The sequence below is a fragment of the Polypterus senegalus genome, chromosome 1, assembly GCF_016835505.1.
Source record: "Polypterus senegalus isolate Bchr_013 chromosome 1, ASM1683550v1, whole genome shotgun sequence".
NCBI classification, from domain to species: Eukaryota; Metazoa; Chordata; class Cladistia; order Polypteriformes; family Polypteridae; genus Polypterus; species Polypterus senegalus.
Window position 1 is genome coordinate 94,246,608 of NC_053154.1, and position 14,708 is coordinate 94,261,315.

The following is a 14,708-nucleotide window of genomic DNA, read 5'->3' on the forward strand; positions in this document are numbered from 1 at the left end:
TGTAAAAAGCCCTGGGTCCTAGAAACTATTGAAATCTTCTTCTTCTTATTCTTTCGGCTGCTCCTGTTAGGGGTCGCCACAGCGGATCATTTTCTTCCATATCTTTCTGTCCTCTGCATCTTGTTCTGTTACACCCATCACCTGCAGGCCTTCCTCTTTTCCTCTTCCCTGGCAGCTCTATCCTTAGCATCCTTCTCCCAATATACCCAGCTTCTCTCCTCTGCACATGTCCAAACCAATGCAATCTCACCTCTCTGACTTTGTCTCCCAACCGTCCAATTTGAGCTGACCCTCTAATGTACTCTTTTCTAATACTGTTCATCCTCGTCACAGCCAATGCAAATCTTAGCATCTTTAACTCTGCCACCTCCAGATTTGTCTCCTGCTTTCTGGTCAGTGCCACCATCTCCAACCCATATAACATAGCTGGTCTCACTACTGTCCTGTAGACCTTCCCTTTCACTCTGACACCCGTCTGTCACAAATTACTCCTGACACCCATTCCACCCTGCCTGCACTCTGTTTTTCTCCTCTCTTCCACAATCCCCATTACTCTGTACTGTTGATCCCAAGTATTTAAACTCATCCACCTTCGCAAACTCTACTCCCTGCATCCTTACCATTCCACTGACCGCCCTCTCATTTACACACATATATTCTGTCTTGTTCCTATTGACCTTCATTCCTCTCCTCTCTAGAGCATATCTCCACCTCTCCAGGGTCTCCTCAGCCTGCTCCCTACTATCGCTACAGATCACAATGTCATCAGCAAACATCATAGTCCACGGGGACTCCTGTCTAATCTCGTCTGTCAATGTGTCTATCACCATTGCAAATAAGAAAGGGCTCCCACCTCCAACTTGAATGCATCCGTCACTCCTACCGCAGACCTTACCACACTTCCCTCGTACATATCCTGCACAACTGTTACGTACTTCTCTGCCACTCCAGACTTCCTCCTACAATACCACAGCTCCTCTCGAGGCACCCTGTCATATGCTTTCTCCAGGTCCACAAAGACGCAATGCAACTCCATCTGGCCTTCTCTTATCTTCTCCATCAACATCCTTGGAGCAAACATTGCATCTGTGGTACTCTTTCTTGGCATGAAATCATAATGCTGCTCACTAATCATGACCTCACTTCTTAACCTAGCTTCCACTACTGTTTCCCATAACTTCATGCTGTGGCTCATCAGTTTTATTCCCCTGTAGTTACTGTAGTCCTGCACATCCCCCTTATTCTTAAATATCGGCACCAGTACACTTCTTCTTCACTCCTCAGTCATCCTGTCACTTTCCAAGATTCCATTAAACAATCTGGTTAAAAACTCCACTGCCATCTCTCCTAATCACCTCCATGCTTCCATAGGTATGTCAGTTGGACCAACGGCCTTTCCATTTTTCATCCTCTTCATAGCTGTCCTTACTTCCTCCTTGCTAATCCGTTGCACTTCCCGATTCACTATCTCCACATCATCCAACCTCTTCTCTCTCGTTCTCTTCATTCATCAGCCTCTCAAAGTAGTCTTTCCATCTGCTCAACACACTCTTCTTGCTTGTGAATACGTTTCCATCTTTATCCTTTATCACCCTAACCTGCTGCACATCTTTCCCTGCTCAGTCCCTCTGTCTAGCCAATTGTTACAGGTCCTTTTCTCCCTCCTTAGTGTCCAACCTGTCATACAACTCATCATACGCCTTTTCTTTAGCCTTCACCACCTCTCTCTTCACCTTGCGCCTTATCTCCTTGTACTCTTGTCTACTTTCTGCATCTCTCTGACTATCCCACTTCTTCTTTGCCATCCTCTTCCTCTGTATACTCTCCTGTATTTCCTGATTCCACCACCAGGTTTCCTTTTCCTCCTTCCTCTTTCCAGATGTCACGCCAAGCACCCTTCTTGCTGTCACCCTTACTACATCTGCTGTAGTTTCCCAGTTGTCTGGTAACTCTTCACTGCCACCCAATGCCTGTTTCACCACCTCCCTAAACTCAACCTTGCAGTCTTCCTTTTTCAACTTATACCATTTGATCCTTGGCTCTGCCCACACTCTCTTCCTCCTCTTTTTTCTCCAATGTCATCCTACAGACCACTAACCTATTGCCTTTCCTTGCCACCACTTTGCAGTCTTCAATCTCCTTCAGATCAACTCTTCTGCATAGGATGTTATCTACCTGTGTGCATCTTCCTCCACTCTTGTACGTAACCCTATGTTCCTCCTTCTTCTTAAAATACGTATTCACCACAGCCATGTCCATCCTTTTGGCAAAATCCACTATCCTCTGACCTTCTTCATTTCTGTCCTTGACACCATACCTACCTATCACCTCCTCGTCTCCACTGTTTCCTTCACCAACATGCACATTAAAATCTGCTCCAATCACTACTTTCTGTTCCTTGGGTATGCTGTTCATCACTTCATCCAACTCACTCCAAAAATCTTCTCTCTCACCCATTGCACACCCAACTTGTGGTGCATATGCACTAACAACATTCATCATCACACCTCCAATTTCCAGCTTCATAATCATTACTCTGTCTGACACTCTTTTTACCTCCAAAACACTCTTGACATACTGTTTCTTCAGAAAACCCCCTACTCCAGTTCTCCTCCCATCTACACCATGACAGAACAATTTGAATCCACCTCCAATCCACCTGCCTTACTCCCCTTCCATTTAGTCTCTTGCATGCACAATGTATCAACCTTCCTTCTCTCCATCATATCTGTTCTCTCCCCTTACCAGTCATACTGCCAACATTCAAAGTTCCTACCATCAGTTTCACTCTTTTTACTTACCTCCTCTCCTCCTGCCTCCGGACATGTCTCCCCCCTCTTCTTCTCCTTCTTCTTTTTCTTCGGCCATCAGTAGCCCAATTTCTGCCAGCACCCTGTTGGCTAACAGTAATGGTGGTGGTTGTTGTTGTTAACCCGGGGCTAAACCGATCTGGTATGGTAATTTGTATTGTTGAAATAGTCAGAAAAAAAATTGAAATGTAGAGGTCAGGTATTGAAAAGAACTACTCTGGGCATCTCTCTCCTAGGAGGATTCATTTTGCCAACGTGCTTGCCTCGCTTGTGCGACGGGAGGAAAAGTAATATGGATACCATTTTGCCGAGGTTAGCTGCTAAGCAACTTTGTCTTTCTTCTGAGGTTTCGTTTTGCTGACGTGCTGGTCTCACTTGTGTTATTAGTGGCTAAGCAACATTTCTGTTTCCTCAGAGGCGGAGCCCTTACCCTTGCTCCACCTCTCACTTCCAGGCCAGACAGACACACACACACACTTCTAAGCGTAGACATTTATATATAAAATATATTTATATACATTACTGTATATAAAATGCATTGGATTAACCCCTTTTCAGATGCAATTTTACAGCACCTGGGGCCTCATGTATAACGCTGTTCGTAAAACTCGCACTATAACATGGCGTAAGCACAAAAGCCGAAATGTGCTTACGCACAGAAAAATCTAGATACAGGAATCTGTACGTACTCCAACTTCCACGTTCTTCCGCTACATAAATCCCGATCAGCGTGAAAAGTAACGCTCGTGCACTTTATGTAACGCCCCAACTCCTCCCAGAATTACGCCTCTTTGAATATGCAAATCAATATAAATCACCCTTAAGCTCAGCCTTCTGTGAAAAGACAATGGGAAAAGCACGGGGGAAAATATAAGAATTTCAGTGAATACCAAGTGGAGGCAAAGGAAAAACATACTATATGTTCAAATAAACCGTGGTATAATCAACAAAAGGAAGTTGATCGAATGACATAGCGTGTTGGAGAATCTTGAAAGCTCACGTTCACAAAATCGCACAGTGCCGGAAATAAAAAAGAAGTCAAATATCAAACTCGCCGTAAAAAGACGAGTTGTAGCCCACTGTCTGAGTGTCATATGAAAGCTTATTAGGGTACAGAGAAAAAAGGCACACAGTGGGGAAAAAGCACGAAATGTCAACTTCAATCTCGACATTTCCACTTTAATCACGTAGTTAATTTTGTCATTAAAGTAGAACATCATAAACTTCATCTTAAAATCATTTAATTAACCAGTTTCTCAAATCACATCGTAATTAAAGTAGCACGTTAAATGCTTTGTTTTGTATTTGATCTTCTACTCGTATGTGATCTATGTGTGTGAATCACTACTTGCTTCTTAAACCGGCTCTCTCCCTCCAACTGGACACAGAATCCATTACATTGGTGATATTACAGCTCTCTGAATAACTAAAATACTGAGATGTATACGTGATATCATTTTTATGATGATAGGAGTTAAAGCACGTTATTAAACATGAGTTTCATGGTGCAGTGATTGTGTGCGACCTTCGATGAAATAATTTATTGCAGCAGTACTCAGGGGCGGCTCTAGGCTTGTGGTGGCACTGGGCAGAGGAAGAATCGGTGGCCCCTTCGCCTGCCAATGTCAATATTTTATCTTATGCACGGTGGATGGCCACGTCCGTTGCGGACACTGCATAGCCGCCTCGTGCTCATGACGCAAGCATTTAACTTTTGCCGAAATTTGTCACTGCGTTTTTAGCTGTGTTGTTATTTTCTCTTTCTGTTTTATATTCAATATATATTGGCGTAGCCGCCAATGCAGTCCTTGCTTTTCTTTCCCCAAATACCCAATCACCACACAATCAGCTCTGTAATAGACGTTAAGCCATCTGTAAGCTTAGCGTCGATTCTTCAAAACGTTTAAGAAACACTGAAATATCTTCGTAGTACATGTTTAATTATTCTATCCTTCACGACACTCCCAGTGAAGAATATAGATTATTGAAATGAAGTTAAAGTTTTATCTGTATAATATAATAAACATATTTTGCTGCATTTCACCTTAAAAATGATATCGTCATCATATGTAAATACGCGCTGTATAAAGTGGCTCAGGTTGTGCGATATTATAACTGTAGTGTAAGTTTATATATATATATATATATATGCTTGTATATATGAGCATAGAAGAAGGGATAAACAAAGTGGATCTAAAAGAACATATTCAAAAAAAGGCAGAGGTTAAGGGTACTGAGGAGAAGTTAAAATACAGATTTTCAAAACTGGAAATGTTTAATCAAAAGTCAAGGTAAAAAAAAGCCAGGATAAATGTAACACCAGGTCATGTCACGTGCAGAAATTCTCAGATGACTCTTCACTTATGTGGTGTACTGATAAAGGGGATGAGACAGAGTATAGGAGTCAGGTGGAGATCTTTGTTTCTTGGTGCAGAAAAAGCTGTCTGAAACTTTACATTAGTAAAACCAAGGAACAAAAGAGTCTCTATGTCTGGTTACTGTTTAGGGAGTAGATGTAGAGGTGGTCCACTCCTACAAGTACTTGGGAGTCCACATTAACGACCAGTTGGACTGGTCTTGGAACAAAGAGGAACTTATATAAGAAAGGGCAGATCAGGTCATTTTTCCTTAGGAGACTGTGTTTCTTTAATGTGGGAAGTGACATTCTTCAGATCTTCTGTAACTCTATGATTGCCAGGCTCAGTTACAGGATGCGCTCTGGACCTCCTGGAAGTAGTGGCAATGAAGAGAATTAAAACAAAAACTGAGTGTCATTTTGAACAATGCTGCACATCTGACACACTAACACTGAGGACATTCAGCAGAAGTGTGTCAAAAAACGCTACCGAAGCTCCTTTATACCAATGGCAATACATCTGAATAATGCCTTACTCTGACTGGGACAGCCAAGTCAAAAGTTTTCTTTCTTTTAATTTTCTTCCTTTTTTAGTATTTTTTGTTTATATTAAGCCTACTGTATAGTGTGTGTGTGTGTGTGTGTGTGTGTGTGTGTGCATTTGTGTATTTATTTATCTACCTATTTATTTATTTAAAGTGCTTCTGTAAAAAGCCAAATTTTCCCCAGGTAACAAATAAAAGTTCTATCTAAACAAAATCACTAAACACAAATACATTTTATAGAGAAGTAATCATAAAACTAGTACATCATGAACAAAAGCTGTCACCTTAAATAACAATTGTGTGATCGTGTTGCGCATCATGACACCTGTAAATGCATGACTAGCAGCAGGCATTATTACTTTAAACAACTTGGCTGTAGACATAAAAAATAGGACAAAAACAAAATCCAAAAAAGTGTATTGCAATCAAATTATGAAAGTAAAATTAACATTATTTTGGTACAAGAAACAACAAGAAATACTGTATATTATAAAATGTAACAATGAGTTTGTGAATCAAGAAATACAGGTTTATGACAGCATTTTTATGTGTCAACCCATACTGTGACATTCTATAAAGCTACAGTACATGAGCTCCTTATATTTGTAAATAAAAGACTTAAAGCGTTCACATATCTGTGTGAATGTGGGGCCACCTACCTCTCTATTTGAAACTCACTTGTTCTGAATAGAACACAGAAAGAGAATAAGCAAGTGCTTTTGTTTCCACCACTCACCTACTCAATAATGCTGGTTCCACTTGGCCAGGAAGAAACTGGTGTTTTTCTGCCCTTTCTTCTGAAACATCGCTCATCATTTGATTGAATTGAGAATCAAACTGCACAATTCATGTGTAGACCTTTGTATAAACTCATGACCTGTTCATTTCCTAGAACACTTTTCTACATATTAATGTATAACACTGTTACATATTGTGCCTTTTATACTAATTGTTTAAACTATAGGGAAAATGCTGGCAAATCAAATAAAGCACTAATTTGCATTTTAAAGAGAAAGGCACAGCCTTTATGAATTTTAGTAAAAAGGGTAAGATTAAAAATTACTGATAGAAAATATTAAATGTACAAATATTAACAAAACTTTTTTTTTTTCAATCAGCAAGGCTTAATTTCATTTTCATAAGGTGAGCAGTGCCTAACCTGATTGCCAGTCCATGTAGTTTTTCTCTAGTCAAAATTTTTGGTACTATTATGAGCCTTTAGCACTAATTACAGAGTTGTGACCCAGTTAAATTAGAGTTAAGCTTTGAATTATAGCGAAGTCTCCAGTATGGCATGGCTTCATATCAAAAACTGTAAAGCAACTGACAGTGGAAAAGGGAAACATGTCAGAAAATGAAAGAATTGTAGAAAAAATATCACAGCATGGTAATCGTCAATAAGAAAATAAGGAGAAGAATTCATAGTTGTCATTTAAAGTAAACCCACTGTGAAAGCATACATGTTCCACAAGGCCAGTGAATGAGCTGAGAATAAAATTCAGCTCCCTGAAGATCTAAGGTTAATCAGTGACTCATGGTACTATCTTTAAACATTTGTAATATAAAAGAGTTTTTCATTTTAAGAAAACTTCCAAAAACACCTTATTTTCTGCTTTTAAAATGATCCAATGTAGCAGTAGATGTATAGGGTACCAATGAAATTACCTCTAAAGAACCATAAAGTACATATATTATGAGGATCAGCCTACTTTGGAAAGCAGAGACCATTAGATCAGTGTTTCCCAAACTCGGTCCTGAGGACCCACTGTGGCTGCAGGTTTTTGTTCCAACCAGCTTCTATTCTTAATCGGACTCCTAGGCTAATTAAGTGAACTGATATTTCCCAAGTTCTGTGTTTTGGGAACAATATAGAAATAGAAAACTAAGTTTTGTAAAAAATATATATATATATATATATATATTCAAATGAACCAAGCAGTTATATAGGAATAATGTATTTTTTTCTTTTTAACAATATTTTCATCTTGATTTTCATTCTGCTTTTCTAGGTGTTCTAATTTCTTAATTAATCCATTATTTACTAATTAGTGGGTCTGATGCTAAAGTAGTTGCAGCCTTTGATTATTCAGTGTTGTTTGCCAGCGTGTCTGCGCTGCTCATTTTTAATTGTCATTAATAAGATACAACGAAGGGGAAAAACTGCACAGAGAAAGGGCAAAATATAATGAAATCAACAAAAGAGAGTTAAGCATTTAAATCTATAGCAAAAGCAGAAATATTTCAATAATACTAGCTAATTAAATGAGATCAGTGCTATCAGGTGTTGTCACTGATTAGGAAGCTGGTTGGAACAAAAACCTGCAGCCACAGTGGGTCCCCAGGACTGAGGTTGGGAAACACTGCATTAGATGATGTAGTTCCTCATATTTGCTATAGATAAACCCTGTGGAGTTACAGTTCCAACAGGCAGCACTAGGTGGAGCTCTGACTAAATGTCCCTTGCCAAGCGACAGGCTTTGCTAAACTTATCCCACTTCTCCTTAGTCATCTCCACATCTATATAATGACCTCAGTATTTCTTTAAATCATTCATAAAATTTTTGAGATGTCCTTTCTGGAAGCAAATGTAATATCTAATTTGAGACAATACTGATGCATCTGCTATTTTTACTGATTTGCAATGCATCAGTGAAACTATGCATCATATGGTCACCAATTTCCTAATAGTTCTGTAATCCATACATTCTAAATGTTGCCTTTATTAGTCTAATATTATTTCTAGAAAGGGTTCACTTCTTGTTGGTACAATGATTTGCTCATTTCAAGAAATAATCATCCATTAAATCATAACATAACATTCTCAAATCCACTTTATGGAGTTTAGAGAATGGAACCTAGGTTGATAGCAAAGGTCATCAGTGAGTTTCAATTCTTATGAAACACTATATGTATTTTTGAGTTAATGATTACATATTACCACTACTATAATATACCCCTCTAAACTTGCTTTTTAGATGGATAGAGAGAGAACTTTAGCTCTTTAAACAAATAAATACATAAAAACACTATACACACACACTTTGGTCTGAACATGCACTAGAATGACTATAAAGCAAGAAAATTCAAAAGAAAGAAAAGATCTGGTTTGGCAGTCAAGGTCACAGTGATACAAACCCCATATTGCTGTTGGTATAAAGGTAGCGTTTCATGACACATTTCTGGTGAATAATTTGTTGGCTTAAAGTCCTCAGTTTTAGTGTGTCAGGGAGATGATGTGCAGCGTTGTTCAGAATTGCACTCAGTTTTATTTTAATTCTCTCCTTTGCTACTATCTCTATAGGGTCCAGAGTGCATCCCATAACTGAACCTAGCTTTTTAATTAGCTTGTTGATTCAGTGTGCTTCTCTTGAAGTGATTTTACCAGCCTAGCACACCACAACATAGAAAACACTCTGGCTATCCTAACATTACACAAATGCTGAAATGTTCTATGAGGAGAGATTTAAGGAAATAAACCATTTCAGTTTACCTAATAAGAGACAGAGGTGACATGATTGGAATTTTTTAAATTATGAAGGGAATTAATACAGTGGATCCCAACAGTTACTTTAAATCATATTCTTCAGTAAGAAGACTGGTACAACAGTTGGAAACTTGTTAGCGCAAACATCACACAAATGTTAGAAAGATTTCCATCACACTTAGAACCATCGATTCAGGGAATAAATTACCAAGTAACGAGGTGGACAGTTGGAATTTAGGGGACCTACAGAACAATTAAGGGAACACTTAATCATCACAGTCTAACACCAAGTAAATTATACTTCAGGGATATCAATTTGATCAGTTAGGAAGCATAATTGTTTGTGAATCAACTTCACCAGCTTTGTTGCAAATGAAAGTGACAACAGGTGCATTGGAGAGGCAACAGTATGACACCCCCCAAACTAGGGAATGGTTTTGCAGATGGTAGCCACAGAGACTTGCTCTCTCCTTATCCTTCCTTACTGACTCTTCTCTAGTTTTGTGTTTTGCTAGTGTCCTGGGACCTCATATATAAATGGTGCGTACGCACAAAAATGTTGCATACACCAGTTTCCTCACTCACATCGCGATGTATAAAAACTAAACCAGCCACGTGCATTTTCACGCCAGCTCAATCCCTTGCATATACAAGTTCTCTGCTCGGTTTACAGTGCTACTGTTCCTGTGTGGTTTTCCCTTTATTTTTCAGATCCACATCCCTGACATGGCTTTATCAAATACACTGAAATTAATCGCATATCATTTTTTAGTTTAAGGCATCTGATTGTAATCAACACATAACTGTATAATGGTGCACAGAAGGGCCAAACTATTCCAAATACCATAGCCACTTTAGCGTTGTTACTCAAAGTGCACCACTTCGAGTATTTTAACCCATTGCATCGGAGTGTGGAACCACAGCTCTACAGCAGCTGATCAGAAAGCTCTATGGCAGATTGTGTCAGGAGTGGGGAGAAATATTGTAATACAGATTCTAGCACATGCTGTCTCAGCCTTGGGCACAGTCTATTTGAGCTTTTCCCTTTCTGCAAACGCTTCAGAGCCTTTCCTGTATGGACCTCATGGTTCAGAAACAATTTCATTCCAAGAGCTATAAATGCATTCAATCAGTCCATCAAGTGCCCCTGGTAGAACTGTTTGTACTTATAAGTACAATTTTCTCACTGTAAACTTGCATTGCAGTTGTATATTGCACAACCTGAGCCACTTATGTTTTCATAGTGTATATTTTTCACTATTTTTTATCCTATTATTGTTATTATTATTATTATCATTTTACCATTTTATAGGAAAATAAGTTTATGGAGGATTTGCATATTGAATCTCATTGTACGATACAATAACAACAAAAGAGAGCGCGTATTTACAGATGATGACGACTGGTTTCTAAGTCAATTTAGATTTCCTGGCCCTATCTTCTTGGAGCTCTTGATATCATTTTTAAGATCAAATGCAGTAAAGTATATATATATTACATTATACAAATACATTTTTAACTTCATTTAAATAATGTATATTGCTAATGATTGAATATGCAAGGACTCAGTCTCAGTTTTCTTTCTTTACTCTATACCCTAATACAATTCCATATGACACTCAGACAGTGGGCTATGAATCACCTTTTCACGACGACTTTGATATCTGACCACTTCTTACTTATTTCGGGCACTGTGCGACTTTCAAGTTTCTCCGCCACTTGGTCACTTGATCAACTTCCTTTTGTTGGTTATATCACTGCTCAAACCAACAAATAGTATGTTTTTCCCTGCCTTTTCTTGGTATTCACTGTAGTACTAGGGTGATGTACCGTGTTCGCCATTATGAATGTAGAGAAAAGCCAAGCAAAATGACACCTTTTATTGGCTAACTAAAAAAATTACAATAAGCAAGCCTTGGTATTCACTAAAATTCTTTTTTCCCCTGTGCTTTTGCCATTGTCTTTTCACAGAACGCAAAACATAAGGGACTAATTATATTGATTTGCATATTCAAAGAGGCATAATTCTGGGAGGAGTCTGAGTGGGGCGGCAGGGATGAGCACGAGCGTTACTTTTCACGCTAACCGTGATTTATGGAGCGGAAGACCTTGAAAGTTGGCATACGCACAGATTTATGCATCTGGATTTCTTTTGTGCGTACGCACATTTCCACTTTTGTCCATATGCCAAGTGTGAATTCTACGCACAACATTATACATGAGGCCACTGGTTACTACTGGTAGCATGAGGCATAACCTGCAGCCAATTCAGGTTGCACAGGTAGTCCAGCTCATCCAGGATGGCATCACATATGTGCCATCACAAGAAGAATTAAGTGGATGTGACTGGTGTACTTTGTTGGTCTGAATGGCCTGTTTTCGCCTTAATTGTTCTAATGTTTGATTTAAGCAGAGCTTTTGACACCATTGACCACTGTATGTTATTACAGAGTCTGGAAATTACACTGGGCTCACAGGGACTGTGCTTGCCTGGTTTTAAGTCTTATTTACCAAATTGATTCTAGTACATACAGAAATGTGCCAACAGTACTCCATCAATATAGACAGAACTGAGATATGGTGCTCCACAGGTATCATTATTGGGACCTTTACTGCTTTCACTTTACATGCTTTCACTGGGAACTATCATTAGAAAGCAAAACATTAATTTTCACTTGTATACAGATGACACCCATTTATACCTTACTATTAGACCAAATGATATTTCTCCATTGCTGTCTTTAAGCAGTTGTGTCAGTGAGTTAAACCAGTGAATGGATGTGAACCTCTTTGTCCCTGAATACAGAAAAAAAAACAGAAATGTTAGTTATTGGAGGGAATGATGTTAACTGAATTGGCATCACAATTATTTTACTGAATCAGGATGCAATTTACTAGCATGTCACTTAAAACACACATTACAAAACTAACCAAAACATGTTTTTTTCTATCTTAAAAATGTTGGAAAATAAGACTTTTTTAAATATGCAGGATAGAGATTAATTAAGTTATGCATTAATTTCTAGTATGATTGACTACTGCAATGCATACAAATTGTTCTTTATGCAGCCTTCATTTAAATCAAAATGCTGCTGCAAGAATTATGTCTATGAAAGTAGATGAAAGGCAGTAGGGGACAATAGATAATGAAATTTGTGTCCCCCATTACAACTACCCTGGGCAGATGACTTTAAGATTGCCTGATACATTAATAAGATGTGGGGCTTAGTATTGCAGGGACACCTAAGGCTGGTAGGGGTAATTCTACTTCCAGAGATCTGCAGAAGTTATACATTTTTAATGGTTGCATATCTTTTCAAACAAACCTTGAGACGATCTGGAGTTGGAGTGGAGTGAGGAAGAAGGGCTTGACTGGCAAGAGAAACAGAGACTAAAATAGAGGAAATTTCCTCCTCCAGACAGAGGTGCAAAATCTGTTTTAGTTATAACAGTGGGATAGCTATGCTTTTTTTCTGTTTGTTTAATACTTTGGAACTGCTTGCATTGATCTTTTCTCCTGTGTTATTATTTTGGTAATAAAATGCCATTTTTAAATATCTTTGGGCTCCTTGACATTTTAGTCTTGGTTAAGAAATTACTTATGCACACCCCTATCTTCCACAAGAGTTAATAAAGATGTACTGTAACAGAATAAATATTAGCTGTTCACAAGACTGATAGCTTCAGAGGTAGCAAGTTAAAAGGATGTTACAGTTGCCAAAAGGCAGTAAGAGCAGGATGTTACTGAAAATGCAAGTTAAACCTTAACAGCTTCTTTCAGTATTTTAGCAGTAAAACAACAATCAAAGAGGGAATAAGATGTATGAAGAATATCAAGGGAAAACACAGTAATATATGCAGAAAATGAAATAGCAAATACTCTCAATTCAGACCTTTCATATTTTCACTTCTGAAGGTGTCACAAAGAGCAGCTTGAGGAAATATGAATGAAATGCTAAATGATAACCAGCATTTTTTAATGGTGTTTTACCTGTTTTTCTTCATAAGAAAATGTAATCATTTATTAAAAGTTTATTAATTGACTTTGTGAACTCCTTTAACCTTAATAATAGGTTCAAGAGAGTGGTCTCCAAGTACTGCATTTTCAAGTGCAAGGTGGCAGCCAGGGTACAACCTACACTGGCATTGAAGTTAGACTCATGTTCACACTCATCCTGATTTGTGAGTTTAAACTTGAACTTGAACATTGGTATTACACTTAAGGAGTATTGAATGTTTATGTAAAACACACATATATGATAAATGTATTGTTATAATTTGCTGGTGCTGACAATGTCATCTATCACTCAGTTTTCAAAAACTTGATGTGTGTTCATAACAGAAAGTTATGAGGAAGTTCTGTCATGTATATGAAGCATTTTTATATGCATCATATACTGTATATATGTTATAGCAAAATCAATGCAAAATTAAGAAAATGCAATTAAGACTTTAATAATGTATTCTCTCTTTGGATTGTCCAGGGATTGTTTGTCCCTCTCTGGTTTGTACACTTAAGCTGGAATTATTGTTTTATGTTCTCCCAAACCTCCTTCATGTATGCAAGCAAGTTTGTTCTCTGAAAATATTTTGGAAAATATTTAGAACCTATGACTGTAGTATGAGGTAGAGAAGGAATTGGCCATGGAATGTTTCCTTGCATTTATTTCACTGAACACATTAATCCATAGCATTGAACCCACATGAATACACAATCTGAGATATGGCTAAGAGTTCAACCTGACCTGATGAAACTGTGAGGAATGTCATCCACTGCCATTCAAGATCACTGTTTCAGACATTGTATCTGTAGTAAATGACAGGGTTAAAACTAAATGAATACTTTAATGATACGTTTTAGTTTCTGGATTGCCTGCAGCATACTTGCTGAATCCCTTTGCTGCTTGGGTTTGTGTGTGATTGTACCCTACAAATGACAGGCACGGGACTGCTTCTTGCCTTGCACTCAAGTGCTGCTGGGATAATCATTGGCTTACTGTGACCCTACACTGGACATATGTAATTTACTATATAGTTACAAGCATTAACAAACATATTTTAGGAATAATAAAAATATATTGCTAGTATTAAATCATGAAACATGTAATCAATCACAGCAACGTATTATCACTCATACCAAACAATCCACCAGATTCAATGTTGGTTCAATTATTGGTTAAATACTAGCTAACTACTAGCTACTCTCACACACGTTTGTGAAGGAGACAGTATAAGGGCTCAAATAAATGTGTTTTACAGCCGGATCTTTCTTCCTTTTCCTGAAGACCAACAGACAATACCTCAACCTAATCCTTCTTCCAGGGCTCAATGCCATCACTTCCTCTTCCACCTCTCAAGATCCTGCCTTACCACGACATCATTTCTTTTTCTGGTCCCCAGATGGCTGTTTATTTGCCTATCCAGGATTTTAAATCACCTGTAGCTCGCAAACTGTTTGAACTATTGACCTGAAATTTGGTACATTTAAATACTACGTGATGTCTAGTATCCAA